The sequence below is a fragment of the Rhinolophus ferrumequinum genome, chromosome 17, assembly GCF_004115265.2.
Source record: "Rhinolophus ferrumequinum isolate MPI-CBG mRhiFer1 chromosome 17, mRhiFer1_v1.p, whole genome shotgun sequence".
In the NCBI taxonomy this organism is placed as follows: Eukaryota; Metazoa; Chordata; class Mammalia; order Chiroptera; family Rhinolophidae; genus Rhinolophus; species Rhinolophus ferrumequinum.
Genome location: NC_046300.1, coordinates 53,170,832 through 53,193,547, shown reverse-complemented (window position 1 = coordinate 53,193,547; position 22,716 = coordinate 53,170,832). Strand labels below are relative to the sequence as shown.

Sequence of the window (22,716 nt, the reverse complement as noted above, 5' to 3'; positions counted from 1 at the left end):
CAAAAAATTGACAGATGAGTGAAAGCTAAAGAGAAATAAAAGGAACTAATGTTAAGTAAAAAGAGACAACTGGCACGCACATTCAGTTAGGTCTTGTTTACCCATCTGTTGAAATTTCAGCCGCTTTTGCTGCTCCCTAAGAGATCAAGACTCACAAGTGAGTGTTGGCAAATTGCGTACAGCTAAGCCTTCCGGTCGGGACAAAACCTCAATCAATATTTTCTTGCCTCTTTGCCCAGTTTTCTCTGAACACTTCTCATCAAAGGACAGGGGCTTAGTTAAACTAACAAAGTATTATCCTTTAACGGAGAGTCTAAAGGGGACCCGAGTCAATGAATTTACTTAGTTCGCTTTAAGGATTTAGGTCAAGGTTGGTCTCTGCAATGAATTTCAAGCATTGTTCCAGCAGCCGAGTGAGTACAGAGAAGCGGCCAAGACTGAAGCCCAAGCCGGCACAAAGACCAGAAAAAAAGCCAGAGTAATGGCTTTACCACATGAGATTCTCTTCTGGGAAAATGGTGACACAGATCCTCCCAAAGGCAGGACTTTGGTTTCCGAACCTGCCCAGAGCCCAGACTCTTCTTCCTAAGACAGTGGGGATGTGGACTGCCTTCTCCCAGAAATGCTGCCCCTGGACACAAGGGCTGGAAATGCACTGCCCGGACCACTCAGTGGGGTCAAGAATTTCAGCAAAACGGAAATCTGAAATATTAGAATCTTGGAAGTATAGTCTGTTAGCATCACTGAATTCCTCCAAGGCTTGGAATTCAAGCATTGGAATCTTTCTTACTCATGTTTGCTCCTCAGAGGCTGGCACAGCATCTGGCACAGTGGAGGTACTGAAATATTTCTGTAACTCTAATATATTCAGGGGCCTCCCTGGCCCAGTCTCTGCAAACTCAGGTTCAAATAAGCAAGGAACAGCCTCTAAGAAAATTTTTAGAGAATTCCTCTTTTTATTTGTGTTTCTCAGGAAACCTGAAAGGGGAGCCAGTTAATAACTGCCAAGTACTCTTGCCTCTTTGCCCAGTTTCCTCACAGGCAGAAGCAGCCTCTACAGCCAACATCACCCCAACTCCTTCCACGCCTGGCCACTCTCTCTCTTTCACCCTCATCCCCAGCCCTTTACACCATATTTCAACTTAGCCTTTCCAGCTAAGTCCTTATCTCTTTCTTCTCTGGCCATCTTCCTCTCTACCTTTTTTTGAGATTACACATGACAAAACCTCTGAGAACCAGGAGGGGGACCACAGAACCCATCCTGGATGAAAATGGGAAGATGTCAAATGTAAAGGAGGCAAATCAGGGTAATCAAAGCAACATTTAGCAGGAAAGGCAAAGCAGGAAACACTCCTCTGCACCATAATTTGATGAAAGACCATCCTGGGTAGGTTGATAAACAGGCAGATAAATAGAATGTCAGAGTTGACAAGGACCCAGAGACGACCTCATTCTCTCTCAATCACCCATCAGCATCAGAAATGTTCTTGGTAATATCCAGAGTTCATCCAGCTTCCGTAGGAACCGCCCTGGGAATTGGAAACACCTAGTGGAGGCACATTGCCTCCTCAGTCCTAAATTAGGAAGGCCCGTGAGAGGTCCAAGGCAAAGCTAAACCCACAAACTGCTCCAAATGGACAGGACCTGCCCCAGCTACCTCTCCCCTCCAGAAAATTCCTGAAGAAATGGCTAGGGAAGACCATGAAGCAAATGAGATCAAAGAAGGCACAGCAGGAGAAGGTGGGTACAGTGATGCCTGTGCCTGAGCCCAGAGCCTGTTTGGGCAACAGATCGTCCAGGACTCCAGGCCCAGCATGACCTACCATCCTGAGACAGTGGCCGTCACTTCCTTCGCCACCTAGCCCCCACAATTAAAGAACGGCGAAGGTGTTTCGAAATGCTCACACTCTCTATTTCCCTTCTCCCCCAGGACCTTGCCTGTGTGTGCCAAAGCCGCTTGCAGGGTGGGCTTTGGACTTGCCCCTGGAGACTATGTTTAAGTAAGTGCACCAATGCCACCATATTGTGCCCCCGCCCTCCCAGGAAAGAATCTGGCATCACCTCCCAGCTCTGTAAGCACCCTCTGGTTGCACAAGCAAAGGTTAATTTTCCACGTTTACATGTGCACACCAAGATAAGAAAATTACAGATAAAATCCACCTTCTCAGGAGCCCTGGGGGCTGCATCAGTCTGGCTTTCAGAGGCAGCCCCTGGCATATGTTGGGATGAGGAGTGAATGGTACACTTAACTGTTTTCGGTAACTCTAAGTGTGCTCCTTCTCATTGGGCAGCCATCCAATAGTACCAGCTGCTGTCGTGGCGATGCTTCCAAAATGGCTGGCTGGGCTGCATGGATTGGGACCGGCTGAGACACAATGTAATTGCACTCGAGATATGGGTGGAGTTTTGTTTGAAAGGGAACAGTGGGAATATTTGATCAGGATGGCCTTGGAAAGGGCAAAGGCTGTAAATGAAAAAATAGAACTTTTCTCTTTGGGGCAAAGGTCGGAGGAATCTAATATGGTTTTTTTATATGAGAATGAGAACTGAAGATGACATTGCCAACCATATTAACGTGCCAATCCAAGATGGCCTCTCCCACTCACTAGCAAATAAGATGATTTGAGCACCTGCTATGTGGTGGTCTCGGTGCTACGTGCTGTGGATCATGGACGACCCAAAGACGAGTCAGGCATATACAAGCAGCTGTCTAGTGCAGTCTCCCATCAGAGAGAGCCCAGTTAAATTCCAGCTCTTCCATTCCCTGGCTGTGTCTTTTTGTATGTTTCCAAACCTCTCTGTGCCTCAGTCTCCTCGTCATAGAAATACTGCCTGTCTCATAGGTTGTGGGGATTCAGTGAGATAGTACCTTGTAAGGGGCATAGCACAGCACATTGTCAATGCTTAAAAATTAGATGTGTCTAATTTTAGTAAGTTAATTTTTATAAGGTTCAAGGTAGAAAAGACAGTGTGCATGTGAGAGGAGCAGGGAAGCTTCTTGGTCAGGAGACACAGGCAAAATTTATCACACCTGTTCCACTATCAGGTGCTGATGGGGAAGGTATCCTCGTCTTGAATTTTCACACTCATTTTAATCAAAAGGCTTAAAGGAAGGATGAAAAAATTGTCTGCTGATAAAAATTTAACAGAGGTGGAGGTCATTTTAAGAGGCAAAAATAATAGTTAATAATGATCAATTATTAACTCTTATAAGTCATGAAATCTAAGACACACCAATACTTCATGTACCACCAAGAAAGAACAAAAGCCACGAATTGAACAAGACAGTGTTTTCTTAACAGCAGTTGTAAGATGCATCGATTTCAGATATGTTAAAAGAAGAAAACAAATGTGCATCTGAGAACCAGTGAAGAGTGGGATTTGCCATACTCTATAATAATGATGGTGCATTTTAAAAGCACTTTTTCACTGAATCCCCACATGGAATAGTTATAATGGAATTAAATAGTTATAATGGAATCTATTTGACAGATGAGGAAACTGAGGCACAGAACAGTGAAGTAGGGTCCTGTAACCAGTAAATACTGGAGCTGACAAACTGATTCAGAGCCGCCTGACAAAGTCCAAGTGCATGTGCACCGAGCTATACACGAAAAACCTAAAACCCAGTACAGCTGGGTGAGAGAGACAGGGACAAGTGCTATGGACTAGGTCAGATCCTAGGGAGCCCTGAATGCCAGGGTAAGGACTAGCCATCCATTCCAGTATCATTGTGAGTTGGAGTCCTAGTATAGCAGGCACTGTGCTGAGCATGGGCGGGGAGGGGCAGGCAAGGGCAGCACTGAGTAAGAGACAGAGTAAGTCCCTGCCTTCACAGAGCTCATGGCCAAGCAAGGGACTGGCAGCTGGCCAGACCTCTCAGGGGTATGCTTGCCAGGGTGAGGGTGTGCATAGGTCGCACATAGGAGGAAACTTTGACCCAGTGCTGGGGAATTCTGGAGGGCTTCCCAGAGGAAGTGACTTTTCATGACAACCTGAAGAATGGGTCAGAAGAGGAAAAGGGTGTGGGACCAAGCAGTGCTGCTCACCAAGCAGCTCATGTGCTCCCCTGCATTACCCAGCCTCCCTTGCAATTAGGTTGGGGCTATGTAACCAATTCAGATCAATAGAGAAAGTGACCTGTGACACTTCCAGTCTGAGTTGAGAGCAAGGTGTCTCTTTTAACTTCTTTCCTTTTGTACTTGTGACCTTGGAGGCCACTTCAGATGGAGAAAAAGCACCCAACCCACTCTGCACCTTGCAGGAGTGAGACATACACTTTAATGTGGGAAGTGTCTGAAATCTAGGGGTTTCTTTATTATCACCACATAACCTAACTGATCCTGACTAATCCAACAGGAAAGAGTATTCCATGCAAAGAAAACAGAATGTGCAAAGGCAAGAGAACATGTGAACCTGAAGGAATTGTATACTTCCTGTGGCTGTAGCAAGAGCACCAGCGGCTGGTGGCATGACATGAAGCTGGAGAGACAGGGGTGCCTCCCAGGGCTCTGCAGGCCATGTGGGAAGTTTGGGCGGCTGTGTCTCAGAGAATCGATTAAAGCTGGAGATAGATCAGATGACAGATGCTGGAGACAGATATGAGAATACCACGACATGGAATCCATGTGGGTGACAAATGAGATTGCTGGGTCAAAGCTGTCTCCAAGGTCTTGAGCTTGAGACACGGGAGTAAGGGTGGTGTGTTCCACATGAGCAGGAAAAAGAGAAACTGACTTATGAGGGATGCTGACGGGTCCAACTTGGAACACGTTGAGGCTGAGGTTCTAAAGGCGCAGCAAGCCAGGGAATTCATGAAACAGGACTTGATTTAGGAGCTGTCCTCAGCTTATTCCGGGGCTGTAAGTCCTTCCATTTCTCTTCATTCACAACAGGTTCAGTTAGACGTTCTCTCTAGATTAAGGCTTCTTAAGACAGTCTGGGTTTTCCTAAATGCTTTTAAAGACCAATTAATGGCACTAATTTATCTATCAGCTTTTTCTAGAATGAGCTTCTAAGACATAATTAGACAATGTGTTTTTCTTAGGGGCTGCCATCTCAGGTGGCTGTGGGAGAATACACAGAAACAGAGGTGTAGAGGTGATAGAAAAGGGAAGGAGCTCTGGCAGACCTTAAAGCCACCACCCGGGGAAGCGCTCCCACAAGAGGAAAGCGCTGAGACCTGCTGGTGATTTGGTGTCCTGGGGCTGGCTCCTATGGGCTCCAAGCTCTGATTACTAACTATGCAGGATTCTTGTAAGCTGGCCATGGGGAGAGTATTTACAGCATAGAAATCAGCAAACGTTACGAATCAGGGCTTTTTCTGGAAGGAAGGGGAAGGTGATTTAAGAGCAAACCTCTGGTTTATAGCAACGGAAGGTAGCAGGAAAGTGGGGATTGGAAAGCCATCTCAGTATCTGGCTCTACCCAGTTCTCATGTGAATTCCAATAGTCATTTGTGATAGCTGCCTTCCCTCATCCTCCAGCCCCAATCCATCAAATTCTCTCAATTCTGTGTCCCAAATATATCTCCATTACCTGGCTCCTGCCCCCTCATCTATAACAGCATCTCTTTCCTTCTCACTCTCCACACTCTAACCACACCAAGAACTTTTCCAATCTGGGGCTTTGCATACTCTGGTCCATCCTCCTAGAATGTTCTTTCCCCAATCAAGATTGGCTGAGGTTTTCTCATCATTCAGGTCTCAACTTAAATGTCATTTCTTTTAAAAACATCTCCAGACTATACTATCTAAAGCTGCACCCCCTATATTATTTTTTCATGTTCTACTTTGTCTCCTTCAAAGCACTGTCCACACTTTATGTTGTTGTATAATTCTTTTGTGTGCTTCTTGCGGGATTGGGAACTCCATAATGCTGTCTCTTTCTATTACCCGTGCCTCCCACAGAGCTTGGTACACAGTTGGGAGTCAATAAGTATTTACTATAGAAACATTGGATGAAGTGGAACCACCACCATCCCCCAATTTTGGGAGTGTTATGAGAACCCCTCTTTTCAAGGTCTGGGCCTCCTTAAGGTTAGAGGTTGTTACTATATAAAATTCAAACCAATTGAGCTCACAGGGTGGAGGATTTCACTGATGCCATGAGGCCTGTCCAGTGGCCCCCGGAAGTAAGGTGACAAACGTTTCCTGCTTTCCTGATACTGGAGTGCATTTCAAAGAAGATCTATCCAAATTACTGAGCCCGTTTCTTCCACTGCATTATTTCACAACCTCCTCTCATCACCATGATAACTCCAGTAAAATCAAGGGGGAAAGTTTGTCTGTCATTGTGACCTTCACGTGCCTAAGCCTGAGGTATTTGTGTTTGATGATCTCTTCTTTTTCCCTGAAGCCTCGTGATGTCATAGAACACTCAGGACCACCTCAGAAGTACAAAAGGATTTAGGTTTATCAGATATCTTGGCACCAAAGAAACCACTTGGCTCCTCCCATGTGTCCAACTCCGTATTAGATAAATACCGAAATTATGTGGATCAACCACTTCAATGATGAAAAGACAAAATGTTCTATGGCAAGAGAATGCAGAGATCACTGTGACTCTTCTCAGGAGCTAAAGCCCTACCTCATGATGGGGCTGGGGGCAGGGATACAACGCAGTGTGACAGACAGATCCTAATGACCTCTGCCTCCCGGTGTTCACATCCTATACAATCCCTCCCTGAGTGTGGACAGAAACTGACTTGCTTCTAGCCAAAAGAATAAGGCAAAGAGATTTGGCTGATTTAAGGTCCCAAATCAGTTTATTTTGAGTTAATCCAAAGAGCGATTATGCTCGGCGGGTCTGACTTAATTGGGTGAATGCCCTTATTAAAACAGGGACTGCACCTTCCTTGAGGTGAGAGAGATTCTCCTTGATGGCTTGATGAAGTACAAAGCTGTGGTGAGGAACCCTATTTGGGGTGGAGGGCAGTCTCTAGGACCTGAGCGCAGCCCTCAGCCCACAGCCAGCAGACACCTGGGGCCCTCAATCACACAACCACAAGAGAATGTGTAAAAATCTCAGTCACAGTACAACACGAATAAGCACCAATATGGATTCTTCCCAGCTGAGCCTCCAGATGAGAATGCAGCCCAAGTCTCACCTTGATTGCAGCCTTGTGAGATACTGAACAGAAGACCCAATTAAAATGTCCAGAAACCTAACACAGAGAAACTTGGTGATGATAACTATGTGTTGTTCATTGAGTGTGTGATAATTTATTATAAAACAATAGACAACAAACACAGGCAGTAACATGAGCTAATCCCAGGAAATAGTAACCAGAGATTCATCAACACTCACGCTCTGTAGTGCACGACTTGGGGTGGTTGTGGGTCATTTCTGCTCCCAGACAAAGCATTTCAGGTACTCCCTAGGGTGTAAACTTGGTCATTCATCAATTTGCTGAGCACCTACTATGTGCCAGGATCTGTTGGGGGGACTGATGATTCAAAGATGACTATAATATTGTCCTCCTTTCAAGGAGCTTACAGACTAGGAGGACAGACAATGCAAGTCACCCTCCCATTAGCATATCTTTGCAGAGGACTGACAGTGTGGCTGTCACTATGCTAAGTAAGCACTGTGGCCAGAGGAGGATAAAGACCTGCTCAGCTTAAGGTGTCAGTCAGTATAGGGAAAGCTAGAGCCAGCTCACGCTGGCTCACAAGAGCCAATTGTTAAATTTGCAGTAATCTTATGATCTAGTTGTTACACACAGCCATTATCAAAGGTCATATGAATTAAATTTAGAAATTAAATAAATTATGTTAAAAACAAAGGTAATACATACTCAAAACTCATCAGGCCCGAATGATTTGCTACATTATATTACTATCTCTGCTCTTGGAGTTATATACACATATTGTATATGTGTGGTGGAAATTTTAGATACCGGTGTGCTACTTACTGTGCCTGTCTTCCCAACTCCATATGTCGTGATATCACAATGGTAACTTGAAATCGGCCATAGTATGCAAATTGACACTACAGGAATTGGCAAACACTACAAATCTGAGCTTGATTTATTGTTTTATTGCTTGTCTAGACTTAAGAAGCTGATGGAGAAATGTTAATCATGCAGTAAACATAAAAGTGTTTCATGTCTGTAGCCATCCCCTATGAATTGAACAAAAAACTGAGGAAATATTCTTCCAGTATTCAAAAAAAAAAAGAGCTGTTATCTGATTCAGTGAAGAAGTCACGCATGTCACTGACAATCAAGTGAAGTTTTGATGTCTTCAATGTTTCACTTTCATCTTACTTATTAACATAAATGAAAATAACCAACATCCAAGACAGAACCACACTTGCTCATTCAATGACCTGAACGACTTCTTCGCTGAATTGGAAAGTAATCAAGTGTGTATTCATAGTCTAATTTTGTCAAATCATGGTTGAATTGCAACCATAAATTGCCTAATACAATAAGTTAGCAAAAATGAAAGTATTCTGTGAGAGTCAATGACTCTGGAATTTACAATAGAGAGCATTGTATATTTCATTATTATTTAAATAATAAATGTGTGTTTCATACGCATCCTTTATACCAGTAAAATATGATCAACTTATATATGTGTAGATGTACATATCTTTTTCTCTGGAGAGCTGGTTGTGAACATTTTTCAGCACACCGCTGGTGGAAACGGACACAGGTGACTATCAGTTAGTTCAGAGCAATTGTCAAAATGTGTATGAAGTTGTGAGGCAGGAGAGGGGAGTGATTTCTCTTGCTAATTGAAAGGGTTTGAGGGGGTGTTTTCTGACCCAGGTCACGGCTGTCAACTAGGCTGGGGAGGGTTCTACAGAACAAGGCTCAGCCTTGTTCTACAGGCTGAGGTAAGACACCAATTTGCCACATCAGCCTCTCCCCAATCTGGACGCAGGCTGCCCAACACTGGGCCTTCCAGTTACATAAGGAAAACGGCATTTGGAAAGCAGTGTCAGTCTAGGCGTTCCCTTTGCGGCTCCCATTCTGAGTCCTGGTTCCAGCTCTCTCCACCGCCTGGGGGATGGGCCCACACCCCCTGAGGCAGCAAGTCCTCCACATTCATCAGGACCTCCTGCAAAGGAGAAGAGCAGTGGAGTTAAGGGGTTCACAAAAAAAGACATCGGTGGATAGGAAGGAAGTATTCTGCTCTGAGCCAAGCTCCATGCTGTGAGTTTTATCCACACATCTCATTGAACCCTCATGACGACACAGTGAGGGCCTCTCTCTTACCAACCTCAGTTTACTGGGGAGGAGACTGGGGCTCAGAGAGAGGAAGTGACTTGCCCAAGCACGTTCATATTTGTGGTCAGTGCTGGAGCCAGGATTTGATCCCAGGCAAATGGACGCTGTGCGTGCTAAAACGATGTGTGAGGCTGGATTTTTCCCAGCCATCTTAGTGAAAACAGACTGTGCACATGACAGGAAATCATGGAGAACATAAGGCTGTGTCCACACCCAGTAAGATAACCATAATGATCATGATGATGGAGCATCTGTAAGAATCAAGAACAAAACTCTTCCACTTCATTTGATTTTCAGATGTCTTTGCTGTTAGATTGTTTCCTCCAACGAATAGGAAACAAATTTTTCATTCTTTACACAAATTTTTATTTTATTGAGTTCTTACTATATTCTAGGGATGGGAATTACAGCTCACAAGAGACAGGAAGAAACAAATATCAAAGCAGCTCTGATGGCATCCACCCCAGGCTGTGTCAGGAGGCAGACCTAATTTTGCTTTTCAATGTATGCAGGGGTCCCAGCCTGGTGTCTAGCCCAGAAAAGGTATTCATTAAACATTTGTTGATGAACAGCTGAATGGATGAATAGCACAAGGGTTGGTCATACCTGAGTACTTCCTTTCCTTTCCTGCTCCAAAGGTGCCTGGAGACAACCAGAATGAAGAAACTTCCAAAGGTGCTCCGTGTCTGCCTTCCCTGGGCTGCCCCTGGGAGAAGAGCCCCCAGTCCACATCCTGACGGGCCCACCCACTGAGAGCCCAGCCCCTGGGAGGGAGACTCTGAGTCACCCACATCATGCCATAGCTCTCTGGACCTCTGCTTTCCCCTCAGTCACTGGAGCAGCCAGACCTCACGAGGCAGGAGGACAGATTCAAGCCAGCGTGGCTGCCTGAAAGCTGGGAAGGGTGAGCCCTCCCCTCTATAATGAAAGGACAATAACTCTGAGCCCCAATTAAAAAGCTACAAGGTGGCTGTAAAGGCCAGCTTCTTCCTTGTCAGACCTTTAGACTCCCCACCCTTTCTGAGCCCTTCCGACAGCCTAGAAAAGCAGGGTGGCCTCTAGTTCACATTGCAAGGGTTTATCTGCCTTGTTAAACCTGTGCCCACACCTAAGGAGGACTCCGTGGTCCTGGGGAGCACGGCACTCAGTTAAAAGGAAGGGCCAGTGGAAAGGTGGAGTGTTGATAATGAACTTTATTGCAACGAATATCAAGTGTAGAAAATGTAGGGGGGACAGAAGACTTGTGTCAAGAAGAAAATTAAAATTGCTGTAATCCCACTTCCAAGAGACAGCTCTGTTGGTACTGGCTACAGTGCTTAGTCTTCCATCTATATGTATCTGTTTCTTTACATTGTTTTAATTGGAATCCTTCACAGAATACTATTTAGAAATCTGTGACTATGTAGAAAGAGAAGGAGATACCAGATTCTGTTTCCATAACATCACGAAGCCCCTCCCCATCCCCAATTTTTGGCAACCAGGAAGGATAAAGGGAGCTCCAGAATTATAGTTAGTACTGAAGTTGAATTATGGTTGACACTGAAGTTCTCGCCACCCAGACAAGTGGAGGTTTGGAGTGAGATTTAACTTGATTTAGAAAAATAAATATGACATATCTTATACCCATGCTGTGGAGTAAAATTCATACCAGCTGAATGGATGGGTGGATTGACAGATGGCTGCTTGGATAGCAGGCAAAAGATAGAGAGAAGAAGAGACAGGGGAAAAGAACAAGACAGACACATATACATCCTTGTATGTGCATAGAAAATTCTAGAAGGATACTTAGAAATTGTGAAAAGTGGTTCTATTGTGGAGAGTGGGCAAAAGGGGACATTTAAATGGTTATTTCATATGGCTCTGCCATGAACAGGCATTATTTTGATAATTCTTAAAACATTTGAAGTGATTTCCCCACTTCAAATATTATAAATGTTAGGTTCTATGGCAAAGGGGATTTAAGGCTACAGATGGAATTAAAGTTGCTAATCAGCTGACCTCAAAACAGGGAGATTATCCTGAATTATGGGGGCGAGGGGTGGTGTGTGATGTAATCACAAAGGTCCTTAAAAGTAGAAGAGGGAAACAGAAGAATCAGAGAAAGGTATGTGCGATGGAAGAAGGCTCAAATGTTGCAATACTGCTGGCTTCGAAGATGGAAGAAGAGGCCACCAGCCTCTAGAAACTGGAAAGGGGAAGGAAACAGAGTCTCCCCTGGAGTCTCCAGAAGAGGATGCAGCTATGCAACACCTTGATTTTAGCTCGTTGAGACCATGTCAGACTTCTGACCTGATTCAAACCCCCTATCTTGGCCCCACCCAAACACCACATTAGCACTGTAAACAGCTTGGCCGGGCTGCTGGTGACCAGGCCTCCGAGCCCGAGAGCTTCTGCATGGCTACCCACTCCAGTCCTGGCATCAATGGAAAGACTTCCATTGCTGTTCAAAGGAACAGCAATAACACTGACAGAAATGAATGGAGGAATGAATTATTAATGCTCGTGAAAGAAATTTCTAACTCTATTTGTATTGTATCCTTGGCTGTGTCTTCCATGCCAAAGCACTGATTTTATTACATAGCAGATCCAGGCACAAGGCACACGTGGCCACATTGGATTTGGTCAATTAACGAGGGTGTGAAGAACTGAACATTGTGGGTAGTTTATTGACAGTGCCAGTAATGCTTTGTGCCTTCCTGCTATGGTTTCAGCACACACCTGGCTTATTTTGTGATCAGGGTCCATGGTTGCTGTGAAAACTGCTGCTGATTTGATGCTGAAGGTTGTACAAAGAAACCCCTGCCTAGGTCCTGGTCCACGTTCTTCTCAAAGATTAGAGCTAGAAAAATCGGTGTGGTGGACATTTATGTCATTAGTTAACCAACTCTTTTGTCTTTGGGAACCCAGAAGGTCAAATACAGCCTATGCAAACACACACATCTGTGAACCTCTGCATACACACATATAAACATGCTTATCGTTACCCAAGCAGTACACACTCACACGCTTACAGGTACCCACACTAGATACACACACGTGCACACACACAGTAACGCTATTCTGCCATTTTGTCTCAGATATGCCAGGGATGGGTTCTGTTCCTCTGGGCTTTTTCCTCTGAGTAAAGCATTCTAATTCAGAAACGACCTCAGCTCTGGGGAAATAATCTTTAGTTTGTCTACTGGCCAGGAACAAGCTCAATTTTTTAAAAGCACCTTTTTTCAGGAAATGCTGGAGGGGACTGAATGTTCTGAAGCCCCATGGAAGGTGCTGCTGTAATATTCTGGAGCTCTCCTTGCTGACTCTGCAGCTCTCAGAGGGGTGTGTGTGTGTGTGTGTGTGTGTGTGTGTGTGTGTGTTTGTCCCCTCCACTTCCTGCTTACTAGCTGTGTCACCATAGGCAAATTACTTAACCGCTCTGTGCCTCAGTTTCCTCATTTGTACATAATAATACTACTTCCCTTGGAGGGTTGCTACTAGGATGAATTCAGATAACACACGTGTCTCATTTAACAGAGCACCAGGCACATAGTAAATGCTTCATGAATGCTGCCACTGCTCTTATCCCTAGTCCCATACTCATCTAATCTCCCAACCATTTAGGACACACACACACACACACACACACACACACCCCTTGAAGACGTGGTGCTTGAAGAGGTTGTGCTCAAAATATGCCCTTCCATTTGGACAGCTCTTTTTCCCATGGTTTTGAAAGCACCTTGATGTCCATGTTCTTTTTGCCTCAAAACGTTGTAGAGTAGAAAGGCTGGAATTATTGGTACCATTTTTTTAATAAGGCAGGAAATAAAGGTGTACAAAGGTCTCAAGATGGGCCTGCAAAAAGTCATTGCAGTGTTTTTATAAGCACACACACACCCATGCACACGTACACACACACGCCCAGCAGCTGAGGAGGGTAAATGAAGACGGTGCTTTTGTAACATGCGATCATGTGAAGTTTTAAAAAGATCACCTCTACCAGTTTTCAGCAACGTGGGAAACGCCTCACTACGATGACAAGCAAACAGAGAAGGGTACAAACCAGATGTACAGGAAGAGTTTCATTATATAAACAGGGGAGGAAATGTGCCAAAATATTAACATTGTTCCAAGGAGAGGTTATACTTGTCTGATTTCTTTTCCTTTACACTGTTTGGTACTTTCCAAAATGTCTACAATAGGATTGTATTCTTTTTATAATTAAGTAAGAGAAATAAGCTCCTGAGGTACAATCACTCCCCTGCGTGCTCACAGCTGCCTGGCGGCAGAACCAGTGCCCTGAGTCTGTCAGTAACGGAAAGGGTGGTCACCATTCCCACTGGCTCCTGGCCTCTGGGTCAGCCTTTGGCACCAACACTCCCCAGGGAAATGAACCAACTGTCAAACACCAATAATTGCACTTCCAAGACTTCCTGCCAAACCAGACTTGACACTGACCCCCACTCTTTCAGTGTTGTCATCCGAGAGAGAAGAGAAGGCGTCCTGGCTCCTTTCACTAGGATAGTCAAAATTACAGTCAGAGTTTATTAAGCATCTACTATGGGCCCATGTTGTCCACCTGCACGGCAGACTGGCAGGGCAGGGGACAGTGCCTGGCATACACAGGAAGCAGCACCCATGCCGAGACCCAGCTGGCTCCTCTGAGTGAACACTGGGAGAATGAGTGGGGAGCAAAGGTCCAGGATCACACTGCTCAGAGTAGAGTGGGGGTCACAGTTCCTGGCTCTCAGACCGGTGTTGTCTGTATTGACTAATGCAGAAATGAGCCAGCAGTCATTCATTCATTCATTCAGCAAACCACAATTAAGCACCTGCTGAGTACCAGGCACTGTTCTAGTGAGCAACACCAGCAAGCCCCTGCCTCATGCAACTCACTTTCCAGTCGAGCAAGACAGGTGACAAGAGAACAAAAATTCAAGAGATATCATTTAGGCTGTTGTGAGTGCTATAAACAAAATAAAACAGAATTGCTCCTGTAATTAACAAAATAACGGCCCTCAAAGATGCCCAGGTCCTAAAACCTGAAGGTCGTGCATGTGTAATATTAGTTATATGGCAAAGGGAATTAAAGTTGCAGATGGAATTACGGTTGCTGAACAGCTGACCTTAAGATAGGGAGAGGAAGGGAGGGCTGGTTAGCTCAGTTGGTTAGAGCTTAGTGCTGATAACACCAAGGGTGATGGTTCGATCCCCACATGGGCCACTGTGAGCTGTGCCCTCCTTAAAAAGAAAAAAATAGGGAGAGGGTCCTGGAGCATCTGGGGGGCCCAATGTATTCATAGGGTCCTTAAGAGTGAAAGAGGGAAGCAGAAGAGAGTTAGAAGAGGTGACACTGGAAGAAGGTCATAGAGATGCAGCACTGCTGGCTTTGAAAATGGAGGAAGGGGCCGTGTGCCAAGGAATGTGGGTAGCCTCCAGAACCTGAAAAAGGCAAGGAAACATTGTCATACTGGGTCTCTGGTCCCACTCCCCACATAAAAACGCAGGATATGGCGAGGCCAAAAAGGAACACCAACAGAGCCATGCATAGGGGGTTCACACCACTACAGTCTTGCTGGCGGCTGGGTTGGAGACACAGGAAGCAGGATCCACACATGTGCAATCCGCCGTCTGCTTCTCTACCAACCAATCAACCAACCTTGCTAGCTGCAGTCTGTGCTTGCTAGCTTAGCCACGGCAGTGATATTAGTGGCTAATGGCTAACTGGTAGTAGATGGCCATCTTCTACCCGAGCCAGCACGTTTCTACGTGAAGTCGAGAGCCTGGAAACTGCTCTCTGGGACTCTGTCCCCACACACATATTCTCCCTTGGAGCCCCCAAGAGGAGCACAGTTCTCCTGGCGCCTGGATTTTGGCCCTGCGAGACCTGTGTCAGAATTCTGACCTACAGAACTGTAAGGTAATACATTTGTGTTGTTTAAAGTCACTCAGTTTTTTACAGCACAAACAGGAAACCAGTAGAGCACCTCAAAGTTCCCTCCTCAGAGAAGCTCCCCGACCACCTGCTGAATGAAGAAAGCTTTCCTGCTATTTGCTGTCTATAGGTTCCTTCACAGAACTTACCAAGATTTTAATTCAATGACTTGCTCGTTTACTTTGGGACGCTGTGGAGGAGGGGCTGAGGAGATAACACTGGAGGTCACATCTGAATGACAAGAAGCCACCAGCCAGGAGCAGAACTGTAGAGGCAGGGGAGAGGAGGAGAGAGGAGGTGGGAGCAGATACAAGGCCAGGCTCAGGACCTGTCAGGAAAGCATGGCCTGCCCTGGGACGTGCTCCCAGGGTGTCCACTTCCCCTCCCCAGGGACCAGGTAGGCAGCCAGAACACAGGCCTGCAGGCCACCTCCGTCCCCAGGAGCCTCGTCCAAGCACCAGTTCCTGGGAACTCGGCTCTATTTTCTGAGCAGCTATTTGACCTTAAGTCCTTGAATATTCCTTTCAAGGAGGCCCCACATGCCTTCTGGAAGGAGTTAGGGTAGAAATCACCAAGTACAGAAGCACACCCTGCCGGCAAACAAGAGAAAAAGGCCCCAGGTGCCCCTGGGGAACTCGGTGCCTCCTGGGAAAGAACTCATCCTAAGACGAAAGGGTCTCAGGAATGAGAATCATGACACGTGACACGCCTGGGGGCCTGGATGGGGACTGGGAGACACTGCGCCCCTCTGAATGCACCTGGAGGCCCAAGGAGAAAAAGAGGCAGGAAACACTGCATGCACCGTTACACTGAAATTCTACCATATTGGCCCGTCCCTCTTCTCCTCCCTCTCTCTCTCCAGCTATAGCTTCTAACTCCGTGTGCCCCAAACCAAATTCAGAATCTTGTCCCCAGACGGCCTCCTCCTCCTATTTCACTTGCTTCTGATGAAGGGAGTCACCCAGGCTCACTATCTCCAGGCGCCTTTGACCCCGTCCTTTGCTGCCCCACCCCCACCCATAGTCTGTCTGGGTTTCTGTGTCGGCCCCACCCCCCACCCCCAGTCATCTTCTCCCTGGTTCCTCCCTGGCCCAGCACCTGGCCCAGCACCTCCGAGCAGGTAACAGCAGCTTCACTAACTCATTCTACAGGCCCCACTTCACCCCGCAGGGCCCAGGAAGGTTGTCAGCATGGGGATGGTTTGTTTTGGGGGCATGCTGTTTTGTTGTGTTCTGTTTTGTGTTTTCAGGCAGCCACTATGGTATATCATTCCTGACTAAGTTGCTCAAATTGCCACCCCAAACCTCTTCTACCAAGACAAGGAGAGCTCTGTGGGGAGGAGGCACTCACAGCCGGGTCCTAGCCAGGTCTCGGGTGGCTGCTCAGCCAGGGAAGATTTCAGACTCATTTCCTGCCAGTGAGTCTTTAGATTCACTTCCTCCTTCCTGGTGAGATTACCAGGGCAGGGAGTTTACGGCAGGCCTCTCCAAAGGAAGGTACTTTGTCCCTCTCTCTCGGCCTCCTGCATCTAGAGGCCCCACTTGGGAGGCACCGGGAGGCTGGACTCCCTGAATAGGCTGGTCCGGGGCTGTGGTTGGCTGGCTCAGGGATCCAAGGCACCAGCTGCATAGACCCTCTCGCGTTCTCCACTGAAGCAGGGAAATAGGAGCTTGAGCCCTCAGGTACGTTTCTGCCAGAATGCAAAGGGCAATACCTCTGTGGCCACGTTACTGAGAGAAGGGAAAATGGAGGTGCGGAAGGTGGAAAATAAGGAAAGAGCCTGAGAGAGAAAGGCGAAAGGAGAGGAGGAAGGAAACCACATAATCAAAGAGATTTCTGAGGTCAGACTGGGGAAGGCAGGTAGATTTTATCTGAGAGGCCAACTCTTACCAATTAATGGTGGAATGTGATGAGGATTCTGAGGCTGAATTCAGGCTCAGTGCAAAGATATGCTCATATAACAGCACATTTAATCTTCATCTCACATCCATGAGGAAGGCACCGTTACTACCCCCATTTTGCAGAGGGGAAACCAAGGCACTGACAGATTAAACAACTTGTCCGGGCAGTGTGGCTGCAATAGGTATGCTCCCCACCACTGTGCAGCACTGCCTCTGTGATACAGCTGATTCTAAGTCTGTAGCTGAAGAGAGCTGGTGCAGGAGTAACTTTGCAGTTGATTCCTTCAATGAACATTAATTGCACAGATAGTCATTTCAAATAGTTTTGACATGTGCCTCATAGGCGATAACCCGGGAGTCAGGACAGACTTCTCTGAGATGAAGTTTGCCAAGGAAGGCTGGCAGGGGTAGGAGGGCAGAGGTAAGCATTTGACACACAGCAGAATTTAAGAGAAGGGGGTGAGGGAGGCGGGGTGGAGGAGGGCCAGTTCTACATGGACAGGTCAGGAGCTAGGGGTAGGAGGTGAGGCCAGTGAGGTGGTCACTCCCAGGCCAAGCGCAAGTATGGGGAGAAGTTTGGTTTTGTCCAGTGTTTGCTTCAGTCTGTCCATCTGCCTGTCTGCTCTAGTGCATCTGCCCTCCCCCCATGTTGGCTGGCGGCTGCCCACATCAAGCCGTGCCAGGCCAGCCAATATTAAAGGGGCTGGTCTCATCCTGGCCTGGCTTCCGGTGGGCAGCAACCAGCCTGTGTGAGGAGTGGCAGCCCCAGCCCAGCCTAGAGGCCCACAGGGCAGGCCCCCAGGAGAAGGGCAGAAGCTTCCTGTGACCAGCCCAGGGAGGCTCCGAGAAGCAGGAGTGGGTATGCCTAGGTGTGCCCCCAAGGGTGTGGCCCTGGTGGAGAAAACTCCATGAGCAGAGCAGAGGCTTGGAGGTGGGAGCTGGGAGTCCCCAGCCAGGTGGGAGAGAAGCTGGGACCCAGACTTATTTCCCTATGCCTTTCCAAGCCCACATTGACTTCATTGCGGAGGCTGCCATCTTGGTTAATCAAAGAGGCCAAGACCCGGATGCCTCTGATGGAAAGGAATAGAATTACCCACTGGGTCTCAGGTGAATTTCCCCATACCTGACCCGCTGAAGTGATTCAGAGGGGCCAACAGCGGGCCAGCCATGGCTCGGGGATGAACCCAGATGCTCCAGCAGTCCCTCCCTGATCCAATTTATCCTCTTTGGTGACTCATAGCCAGGCTCTCATCAAAGAGGCACAAACTGGCTTCTCCGGCTCATGTATCCAAAGAGGCCCAGAAGCCTCAGATTATCGCATTCCCCAGGACACTGGAGGGGAAGGGGCTGCGTGTTTGGCCAGACAACCTCCTCTTTCCTCCTGCTGCTCTGTCAGGGCCTGGAGGAACAAAGCTTCCCCATTCTGAGCACACTTTTGTCTCATCCTTGGGAGGAGGGTGGAGGGCACAGGGCGCATGGCCAAGGGAGGCAGCAAGGGACTGGGTTGATTAACAGTTGTCAGGGGCACATGCCATGCCGCGTGCTTTGGGTGCATCCTCACATTTAATCTTCACTAAATTAGGGATTGTGATGGCCATGTACAGACAAGGAAACTGAGGCTGAGAGAGGATTGTGTCCACAGTCCCATGGCAGAAGGCAGACAGGGCCCCAAAGCCTCCACTCTTAACCGCCATGTTATACAGACTTGCAGTTCCCAGGCCAGATGAGGCCTCTGCAAACTTGAAGGTGCAAATCTAGCTAGAGCTGCTGTTTACTGGGGGCTGCCTGAGTGCCAGGCACTGAACAAGGACCTTCAGGTGATAATCCAGTCGGGTGAACTGGGAGGGAAGTACCCCTGAAAACCCACTGAGGACAGAGGGTGTGCAGCTGAGCCATGCGAAGCAAGCAGGGGCTGGCAAGGAAGGAAGGGGCACAGAATTTTAGGAATTCTCTGTAATCCCACAGAAGCCTTCCTTCTCCACCTTGGCTGACCCAACCCAGGCAGGCAGAAGCCCAACAGAGGGAACACTAGGGCTCATATCCACCTTAGGCTAAGAGGGGCCACACCCAGAGTTGGGGTCCACAAACTACGGCCCACAGCCAAATCCAACCCACCACCTGTTTTTATAAATAAAGTTTTATTAGAACACAGCCACATCCATTCATTTACACACTGTCACGGCTGATTTCCTGCTGCAATGGCAGAGTTGAATAGTCGTGACTGAGAACATACTGCCCACCAAGTCCAAAATATTTCCTCTCTGGTCCCTTACAGAACATTTCTGAGCGCTGGTCTAGAGGAGTAAAACAAAGTGGTTAAAAATGTGGGCCTCTGGGTTCATCTCTGCCTGGGTTTCTCGGAGATCCTTTCTTCCTCTGACTCCTACCAGCTGTGAGACCTGACCTCTCTGTGCCTCGGTTTCCCCAAATTCCTCATTGAACTGCTGCAGGATTAAGTGAGTTAGGATAAGGAAGAGTCTCAGAGCACTGGCTGTTGTCTTATTTTGGGAAACAGCCTAGGAACTTAGGGAGACAAGAGCGCTGAGAATCCTGGGCCTCCTCAAGTTTTCTTGCATCTCCTGCTATGCAGCCCTACATGGCCCCATAATTCTACCGTTGGTCAGAGCTGGAGAAAACCATTAAAACCAATAAATAAAATTAAAACAGGGCATAGAGGAAATAATGGGCTTATTTCCTTTCGAAATAAATGTCACTGGGACAAATTCTTGGAGCCACCAGCCTTATTGTTTATAGATTTATTCGCTATTTATCTCCCTCAGTATTGGTGACATGATCAATAATTGCCTATAAATACTGGGAGTTTATAAGAACAGTTTAAAGAATGAAAGGCAGCTTCTGGTTACTTTGACTACCGCACACAGGCCTGGGCCCCGACGGTCAGTGCTCAGGGTGGCCTTGGGGGATGATTGAAAACTCAGGGCAAGGTACAAACAGGCCGGGCAGGGTTAACGCATCCCCAGGTTCCAAGCCAGACTCTTAGCAACCCCCTGACTCTGGGGTGTGCGCACGCGTGTGTGTGTGTGTGTGTGTGTGTGTGTGTGTGCATACATCTGTCACTGACAGTCTTCGTGTCTCTGCTTCTTCATTGTTCTGTTCATGTCTCTCTACCTCAGTCTTAGCTCTTTCTTCCTGAGCCTCTCCCTCAGACCCCGTTGCTCCCTCTATAGTTTCCATCTCATACTCTGACACACGGAGAATCTGTACCTTGCAATGACTACCTGCCCACATATGGCAGAACAGAAAGAAGCTCATGGAAGAGTAGCTAGTGTCCCCCTGCCTTTGGTGACAACATGTAGCCCACAGAATTTCCAGAGATGATGAGGAAAATGACCTGAGCTTGAATTTCCAGGGGAGGCTAATTAGGTTCTAACGTCTGCGCAGATCCTCTGGACTGAGTTCAGCTTTGGAGAAAACTGTGGAGATGGGGTAAAAAGGAAGTAGCCACTTAAACAGAGGGAGGAGCTCCTGTTAGGTGTTTTTTTTTCCTTCCCTTATTTTCTCTCCCAAGCAGAAAGTCACTCACTTCCTGCTAAGAACACTTACTGCACACCTACTATGTGCCTTGGTGCTAGCAGCAGGGACAGGGATGAAGAAGGCACTCAAGAGCCATTGCCTGGAGGGGAATCCAGCCCAAAACTCAATGCTGGCCGTGAAACAGGACAACAAGGTGCGTTAGTAGAAGGAGTCCGAGAGAGGCTGGGAAAGCCCAGGAGCCAGGGATCAGGGAAGGCTTCTTGGAGAAAATGCTACCTCTTCCAAGCTACCTCTTCCAGTTTCATCACTGGTTCTGTGCCCTTCATTGCCCTCAGAACAAAACCCAAGGCCATTATCCCAGTCCTTAAAATGCTAATGATTCAGTTCCCTTCCCTTCTTCACTTTGGTCTCTACCATCAGAATATCATGTTCTGCCTCTCCTCTGAGCCTCTGCATATGCTTTTCCTTCTGCCTAGAATAGCTTCCAGGAGAACTCCATCTGCCAAATGTCACTTCCTCCAGGAAGTCTTCTCTGACAAACTCCTGGGCTGGGAGCTCCCCTGAAGGAAGCTCTCCCTACCAGAGCACCTATCCCACTGCACCATAGCCATCTGCGAGCTTGTCCCTACCCCCTTACGCTGCGTGTTTCTAGAAATGGGGAACCTTGTTGGTTCTCTTCCCTGTTCCTACCCTCAGCATAGTGATTTCTCAGAGATGATTCTCAGGAAATATTGTAGGATGAATAATTAAGAAGAATTTTTGAAAAAGATGTCCCAGAGGTCTCCAAATAACTCCTACTCAGGTGGGCTCAAAGGGGTCCCCTGCTCAGCTCACGACTGTGTGACGTCTCAGGCCTGTCTGTGGCAAAGGGGAAGTGTCAGCCACCTCCACTGTGTTTCCTCTGGCTCCTGAAGGCCAATGCTGTGGCGAGGACCCACTTCCAACTCCACGTGGCCCCACTCCCGGGATGACAAACCTTGCATGGGAAAGAATCTGCATCCTCTTCTGCTTTAGCCAGAAGGGCTGTGCTCCCTTTAGTAGGTCTGCCATGGGGCAGGCACAGATGCTATGGCACAGATGCTATTTTCCATCGTTGCCCCAAATGTTCAATTGCTCAGTGAAGGAAAATTCAAGCGCTCAGTGGCCTGTAATCATCGTCCCTCAAGCCAGGACACTTTATTGGTGTAGAATTGTCCTTTGAGCTCCAGTTAAAATGCCTGCTTTTTCAAGAGTCAAGCCCTGTTCTTAGGCACACAGAGCGCCCTCACTCCCATGCCCTTCATTGTTGGGACGCGGTGAGCGAGGGTCCATATCAGGCCTGCCGGCCGCTGTGCCCACTGTTTTCACCCTCTGCTCTCTGCGGTCAGTGGCGTGAACCCCAGCTCTGCCACCACAGCTGTGAGACCCTGGGCGTGGTACCTCCCCTCTTCCGGCCTCAGCCTCCTCCCCTAAGAAGTGAAGACAGTAGTGGATTCATCTCACCGGCATTTGGCGAGATGTATGTGTAAGATTCTGAGCCTGATCCGAGGAGCAAGCACTCCATAAATGGTAGCTACTTTTATTATTGTATTTATAATGTATTACTTTTATTATCAGCTAAAGCAAGTCTTGCTCAAGACCTCACCAAGAAAACAGTCTGGTCCCTCTCTCCTGACAGAGATGCCGGGAGGGGTTCCCAGGGCCTGGGGTTCAGACAAGAAGAAAAGTCAGAAAAACATGCTCCTGGGAGGACATGGAGGCAGACGAGGGCTCACTCTCGTGGGGGTGGCATGGCATAGGTTGTCCCCCAACCTGAGGTAACGCAAAGGTGAGGGGGCTTCTCAGACAGGCTTAGGAGGGAAGGTAAAGACCCCTGCCCAGGCCAGGCTAGTTCTTCAGGGAGCCCTTGGTCAGAAGTGGGGAGAAGGGTGGTGCTGTGGGACGACAGGGAGCCCAAGACTGGGAAGGCCGAGGGGAGGGAAGGACAGATTGATTTTATGCTGTTTTGAGTTGGTTTCCTCAGAGGTAGGCCCTAAGGAAAAGCTACAAGGGAAAGGTAAGACACAGAGGACTCCAGGAAACAGGAAGAAGCTGACGCCCTAGCTCCTATAGGGCCATAAAGAAATGTCACAAAAAATCAGGCAAATACAGTGACGGCATTTTGGTTCCTCAGAAAGAACAAACAT

At 47.5% G+C, this 22,716-nt stretch overlaps 1 protein-coding gene across 2 annotated transcripts in view; it reads left to right on the top strand.

Annotated features, from left to right (window-relative positions):
• Positions 1-16,617: 16,617 nt before the first annotated feature.
• Positions 16,618-22,716, top strand: part of FAM3D (FAM3 metabolism regulating signaling molecule D) — a 31,294-nt gene continuing 25,195 nt past the window's right edge. The window contains exons 1-2 of one of the 2 annotated variants that reach the window (XM_033132760.1): positions 16,618-16,837; positions 20,589-20,744. The gene's annotated coding sequence lies outside the window, so the exon portion shown is untranslated. The remainder of the gene's footprint in view (positions 16,838-20,588; positions 20,745-22,716) is intronic. The other variant, XM_033132759.1, reaches the window with a different exon arrangement.